The 7,487-nt window shown below is 27.8% G+C and overlaps 3 non-coding genes across 3 annotated transcripts; all 3 read left to right on the forward strand.

Moving 5' to 3' along the window:
• Positions 1 to 3,237: 3,237 nt before the first annotated feature.
• On the forward strand, positions 3,238 to 3,328 carry TRNAY-GUA (transfer RNA tyrosine (anticodon GUA)). Its single transcript is given in 2 exon segments — positions 3,238 to 3,274; positions 3,293 to 3,328. It is a non-coding gene; the product is annotated as a tRNA-Tyr (tRNA).
• Positions 3,329 to 4,467: 1,139 nt separating this feature from the next.
• TRNAY-GUA (transfer RNA tyrosine (anticodon GUA)) lies at positions 4,468 to 4,558 on the forward strand. The gene is given in 2 exon segments: positions 4,468 to 4,504; positions 4,523 to 4,558. It is a non-coding gene; the product is annotated as a tRNA-Tyr (tRNA).
• A 2,535-nt stretch (positions 4,559 to 7,093) lies between these two features.
• TRNAY-GUA (transfer RNA tyrosine (anticodon GUA)) lies at positions 7,094 to 7,184 on the forward strand. The gene is given in 2 exon segments: positions 7,094 to 7,130; positions 7,149 to 7,184. It is a non-coding gene; the product is annotated as a tRNA-Tyr (tRNA).
• The last annotated feature ends 303 nt before the right edge of the window (positions 7,185 to 7,487 follow it).

Consider the following 7,487-nt stretch of genomic DNA (forward strand, 5'->3'; position numbering starts at 1 on the left):
CCATTAATTCTTAATCTTTCATCCTTAACAATCCCTGATAATCCTCCGAGGCGTCTGAAAAGAAGATGGCCACGGGACCTTCTAGTTTAAATTAATGTTTGAAGTACCACCAATAGGTGGTTCCTTCCCAAGATTTTCAAGTTTATATGAAACATACTACATATTTACCTGTTGTATTATTTGTACAGTTGTAAATTACAATAAATAAATAATAAAAAAAAAAAAATTGTAGAAAAGATGTAATATGTGGTTTACTGATTGTACACAGAAGCAAGTAGGCGGAATTGGGGAAAAGTTTTCAAGCACCACCCACATACACCCTTCGTCTATGGAGTTTTAAAACTTATTTGCTGTCACACAACTCGAGAATGTTCGTCAAAGACGAACAAGCAAAAGGCAATCAACTGAAATGTCAAGGTGAATGAAAATCCTCGGCGAAGGGTCAAGAAAGACTATTTTAAAATGTTAACAAACGATATACGTATAATAAGGGGAAAAAAATGAAAATTATTCGAATATTTATATTATGGTATATATATAGTATTTTTAAAATATTTTTTTTTAACTAATCAGGTGAATATTATTATTTTATTATTAAAATTTTGCAATAAAAAATCAGGTTTGTTCATAAATATATAAATTATATTGTAAGACCAAGAGCTAATGCAGGTCGATTGAATTTAACCTTTTTTTTTCTTTACTCAATATCTTGAATGTGGTATGACATGATTTATCTTACGGGCCAGTTGCTGTTACATTTTTTTTTAGCATTTAATCCCAAAATAATTTAATAAGATTATATATACAAATATTAAAAAAAATATTTCAATTCGGCAATAATATGAATTTTTTAAATCCAGCAAGCGACTAATTTATTACCTTCAACAAAATATGGAATTTACAATTACACTGTACATGGGATAATTCATTAACAGAAAAAAATATCAATACCATTTCGGCCTTATAAAAATTGATATTAAATTAAAATTTACACATTTTAAAAACTACGTATTTATGTAGACAGTAATAGTTTATTTTTTTTTTTAATTTTAATGGATAATTAATTTTTAAATCTGTTCGTGTTTTGTAAAAGATAGAAAATTAGCAGATTGACGGAATATTTTAGAATAATAATAAACGTATACTTTTATTAAAAATATTTAGATGATTTTAATGAACTTGTTGAACATCTCATCGAAAAACTTAAAATTTTACTAACTTATTATTTTATACTATTAGAATTCAAATTGTGTAATCTACTTTATAACCGAAAAATGAACAAAACAAAAAAGTCATTTAATTACAAATGGAAATCATTTCGGAATCTAGTATAAAAATGTGCAATATTTAGTTTGTTTATGTATGAAAAAAAATATAAATATTAAAATTAGAATGAAACTATAAGTATAATATGCTAGTTCTCTTCAAACAATAATTGTACAATAATATTACTATTTTTATAAATTTAATTCTGTAATAAATGAAATTTATTATAACATATTTTCCATTAGGAACTCTGATGAGAAAACTTTTTTCCCCCTCTTTTTCCAATTAAGAAGCGACCAACTTCCAAACTCTTAAATATCGAAGAGCCTGAGGGCAGACGGTTGCACAGGAGGAATGCGCTGTTATAGCTTTTGGAGCTCATAACTCAAGCAACTGGGTCACCAAAGCGAATGCGTCGTAGCGGAAATTGGAAGCGGGGTAAGGGCACGATTATAATACAAGTAGGACCAGGGGAGAGGAAGGAGTTCTCCATGTATAAGGTATGGCCAATAAAAATGGTCAACAGTGATTCCATCTTTTATTATATAATAAAAGAGCAATTCATGGAGAATAAAATTATTCAAAAGCATAACGTTTTTTCTTCGTACCCTTTTATAACATAAATTATTACTACATACTTGTATAATACGTGAAATGTATATATTTTTACTGAGTCTTTAAACACATCTTACTTATTATATTATTATAAACAACGTTTATAAGTGTAAACATTTATATATTATTATAGTGATAATTGGTGGTTTCTCATACAATATTTGTGCGCTACATAGTAATATTAGTGCATGGAATTGTTTATAATAATAAAGCCAAAGCAGGGTTACAAAAAAAAAAAAAGATTCGAAGAACAAAGTACAATTTCTGGAGAGAGAAATACTTGAAAGGAGTTGTGCTACCTAGCTGCATAGAGTTGCTCATGACACAGCATACTTATAACCATTAAACAATACTTTTTGAATCATATAAATAAATTATCTCATTCATAGTACAATTAATTTAAAATATATGATCGTAACCTATGAATTTTATTTATTTTTTTGTTCTTCGATCTTTTACCTTCATAAATATATTTTTAACCTTCTTTTTTTTTTGGTTATAATTAATATTTTTTCCATTATTTTACTATTTATAATTTTCTCTCCCCAAGTCCAATACATTTTTCATTTTTCCACTATTAATAATTATAAAATAAAATTACAATCTGCAATATAAATAGAAAACGTTTTTAAGTAACAATATACACAAATAAAAATTGAACATATTCCAGCATATAGTTATGTTTAATTAAAATCTATATACACTTTTAAAATTAGAAACTTTTATCCATGTTTTTAAAATTATTGAAGTATTTGGGCAGGTTCTATTTAATTCTATTCATTTTTGTAACAACGATTATTTGATGCTATGTTTTACATAAAAAAAGGTCAGAGTTTTCTCTTAACACACGTTTTAGGTAAAATATATATTGTATTTTAGTTTGTTCTGATAAGAGGGGCTGGGATCATTTAGGAATGTTGGGGATTCACCCATTTAAATTTTCGACGATAGATATTTTACGTTATACCTTTTCCACTCGTGATTTCAAATGACCTCTTTTATGGTACCAATTTAATGAAATTAGAAGCCAATATTCGGAATTAGGAAGGAGAAGTGATTTCTTTGTATGGTTGTAAATAAAAAAAAGTTCCAAAAAAGTTTTTATATCAGAGTACTGGAATGAGCTTAAAATTAAACTCATTTCATACTATATATAATTGGAAACCACGTAATAAATTGTAACGGAAAAAAAAGGAACGCATTACAGAATGAAGATGTCAGAATTATAGTTTTAAGTAATATCAGTGCTTGGAAGAAGAATTTGAAATTGATAATAAAACTTTTTTAGTCAAGAGAGTTGAATTATCAATGGTATTTTTATGGAATGTAGAAAGTTTCATCCTTAAGCTACCACCACCTCTGGTAGCTCAGTTGGTAGAGCGGTGGACTGTAGTTGGTATGTGTAACTGATATCCATAGGTCGCTGGTTCAAATCCGGCCCGGAGGAGTAAATTTTTACGATATTGTTACGTTAATCATCTTATAATTTGCTTTTGATAATTACATACTTAAATAGCAATTTTTATAAAATAAGTTATAATGGAATGGGAATCTCTTTTTTGAGATTTTTTTAATTTGATTTTTTTTAATTGTTAAAAAAGTCTTTACTATCTGCTGACAATGATATAGCCACGGTTGGAATGCTTTTTTTCGCAATTCCTCAAATTCTCATCAGGCCACGAAAAAACCAGACCCCAACCTTTTAGTGGAAGTCCGGACACGACAAAGCTCTCTGGTCATTAGGTCCGGATAAAATATTTGATAGCTGGCCTGGTTAATGTCCCATAAAAAATATTCTAACATTCAATTTAATGATTTATTAATTTACTACACGGCTCAAGTGTGAGACGCAATGGAAAATGTGATATGTGATAAATGAAATGGGAAATGCATTTATCATCAAAATATATAGTTTAGCAAAACGAAATTCAAAGAAGAAAATTATTTCTGAATAAATTCTGTTGATAAAATAGATTTTAACAAGGCAATGGTAGCAGCTAGAAAAAAGTTAATACTCCCGTTCAATGTCGCTCGTTTGCTTTGACAGAGACACATCTGACAAAAACGTTATGATTTTATTGTGAATTGGAGGTATTCCAAAAATAGACTGTTTTACTTTCTCTACTGAGGCCCCCAAAGCTAGTAGAGTTGTTACAAAGTAAACTTAGTCGACGGTACAATAATAATAAAATATAAAATAAAAAAACTTTTCCTTTTCAAAAAGGCTACCATCAAAGAAAAACAACAATTGTGTTATTGCTGAACGTAATGGTTTAAATATTGTGTAGGCAGTTTTTTTTTATAAATTTAAACAATAAATCAAAAAAAAAATTTATTTATAAATTTGCATAATAAATTAGACTGATTGGCCTGATTTATTATAATATTGTGTATGAATTATAAGATTACAATAATTAAAGTGATTAAGAACCTAAACTAAAATATAACAGGGATAATTCACGAAGAATTCTCAACAAATTTTATAACAATCCAAAGCATCTTTTACAGTTACAAATATTCCTCTTTAAAACTCATTTCAACCAAAGTAATCTAGATAATTTTAAACACATGATTATCGTATCACCTCCTCTGGTAGCTCAGTTGGTAGAGCGGTGGACTGTAGTTGGTGAAAGTGACTGATATCCATAGGTCGCTGGTTCAAATCCGGCCCGGAGGAATTTCTTTTAGGTTTTAAAATAACAAGCGTACAACAAATAACAATTTTTTAACACCTACGACTTACTGAGGAATTTACCTATTTATATATGAGTCAAATGATTAATTTTAGTCTTTTTTTTCTATATCCTTTTATTAGACATAATAGATATAAGAGTTAATAACGAACTGTCTGTCCAATTTCCTAAATATAATTATTATAGCTTATTGCAAATAAACAATAATTATGAATACATGTTTACTTTCATTTACTAATGAATAACACTGAAATCTGTACGAGGCTGTGTTTGGGCTATTTAACAACAAATCATTATCAAGAATAACAATTAAATAAATCGTTGAAAATAAATTAAAAATTAGCCCCTATAATATAATTATGTGGTTAGAAATTGACTATTTGAATATAACTTCAAATATGCTTTGTAGAGCAAAACCCCTCTTAACCGGTCCCAGTTTACTCAGCTCTATGCATTAGCTGTAATATAAATAATTGAATAAAAAACCTCCAACGAAATTTGAAAGAAGAATGAAAAAAAAAAAATGTATGGTCCGAGGAAACGCTTACAGTAAAACAAAACAAAATAATTGACTTTGAAACTACTATTAAAATTTCAGTTAATTTAAGACTGTCTATAAACTTTAACTAAATCGTTTAGGAATTTTAAAAACTATTTTAATAATTTTAACTTTATCATACACTAATAAACATATTAAGTTTGGATTGCATTTTAATTGTGATCTGATAAATGATTTAATTAAGATTAGAAATAAATTTGAAGTTTTTTCTTCAAAACACTCCATATTAATCGTCTGTCCTGTTTAACTGGAGATTCATTTCTTTTAAAGAACAATATTTATGTGAGGATTACCTTTTTATAGATCTAATTAGGAATGTTTATATATTTAATTTCTCAATATTTGTTTGCATATACACATAGTTTGTATAAATACATTAAGTACAGCACAGTACCCTTCACCCTCGAGTAACACCGTCAATAATGGCCATCGAAAAAAATATGGTCTAGGACACTTTTTTTCCTTTTCTCTTATTCTTCAATTACATTTTGTTATTACTTCTTAGATATATTATTTCGATAATTAATACTTTTTTAAATAAATTTATTTGTGTTAATTAAAATTGTTCAATAATAACAATCAGTAGGGGTATCGTTTTTGTAGGAGATTAAATTCTACATTATTAAATGTTAAAAGCAAATTCAATTGTTATATTCACTACAAGACCCCCCAAACAGATCCAGACAGTAATGATATAAAAAAAAAAACAAAAAAAAACTTAAGTAATGAATGTCTATACATTACTATCGCAATGCTATTTTTAATTAAATTAAAATAAACCGACGGGGCAGGTAACTCGATGTTACAATGTCCGAAATATATTAATCAATATACCAGAATTAAAAAAAATAACCATAAAATGTAATATACAAAAAAGCGAAATTGTAAATAAAAACACGAAAAAAAAATACCTTTCGGTCTAGCTATCATCTTGAAAAGACAAATATTGCTTGTGTTTACCCAGAGGCATGGCCCGGCATCAATTTCCCAGGGGTCCTCTCTAGGACGAACGGTCGTCAGCCGATGTGACATGTCGCAGTTAGAGTTGATCCAATATATTTTATTATCTTTGGTCTCAAAAGGGATAACTTAAATTTTATTTATGTCTTATTTTGGTGTAACGTCATTGGAAAAGACAAGCCATAGTAAACATTATGGTGTATATTTCAGTAAGGTACACTTCTAAATTTTAATCAGTAATGATTTAATAAATACTAATTAAAAGATAAGAACCAAGTTTTTAAAAATAATTAATCTTTATTGCCAGTATTTTCATTTACCTATATAAAAAAGATAGTTTCGTTTTCTGGATGATTTATTAGCCTTCTTAGTTCGAACTTTTTTTTTAAATTAATTTTACATTAATAAAATATTTCTTCCGACGTTTCGGACTGTCCATCCATCTTCAGGGGCTACCACCAAAAATAGTAATTCCTGGACTGTTGTTTAATTTAGAAATAATAACCATAGTCGTTATGATTATCATATGATCACAATAAGCAGGCGTATATTTCATTAAAATTCTTTAGCTATCAAATTATTATGTAACAAAGATCCTAAAATTACCTTTAATGATTTATTTTTATACAGTTTAATAATTTGTCTCTAACATTTTTTTGTACATTTAACATTGCAATGCAAAGTAACTGTATTTCTACTGCAGTTAATAATTCAATAATTGTAGAAGCAGTTTTTTTATTTTTATTTTTAGGGTTTAATTTTAATAGATAAATTAATACATTCAAAAACGTTACTATACAGTATTGTTAGTGTTCATGATATTTTCACACGAGAGGGCTGAAGAAATTACTGATTTTGATTCTAAGCTCAAATACAATAGTGATAAAAAATCATCACGATTCATCAACAATCATTATGCAGTTGTCAAACCATCTTTAAAAGTCATCTCCCAGACCAAAATACTTCAAATAAGTTTAGATACATGACGGTTAATTCATATCCTCTGGTAGCTCAGTTGGTAGAGCGGTGGACTGTAGTTGGAATGAGGGACTGATATCCATAGGTCGCTGGTTCAAATCCGGCCCGGAGGAATTTCTTTTGGATTATAAAATAAATATACCATATTTGATTCGGAGAAATAATTTAATTGATGGCCTTAATGAGCAAGCGTATACATTAACGCCTCTACAAATTATAATGTAATAAAGATTAAAAAATTAAATATGCTGATTTAATTTTATATATTTTAAACATTTATTTTATATAGATTCTTGTATAATAATGTTATTTGGCGTAAAGAAGCAAGAGGAGATAAATCCAAGAATAAAATACTCCAGTAAATCTACAAATATGCTTAATTCACTGATTCATTCCCTTCTCAAATTCATGCTTAA

The sequence above is a fragment of the Halyomorpha halys genome, unplaced genomic scaffold (assembly GCF_000696795.3).
Source record: "Halyomorpha halys isolate HHAL.00 unplaced genomic scaffold, Hhal_1.1 Scaffold1259.1, whole genome shotgun sequence".
Taxonomy (NCBI): domain Eukaryota; kingdom Metazoa; phylum Arthropoda; class Insecta; order Hemiptera; family Pentatomidae; genus Halyomorpha; species Halyomorpha halys.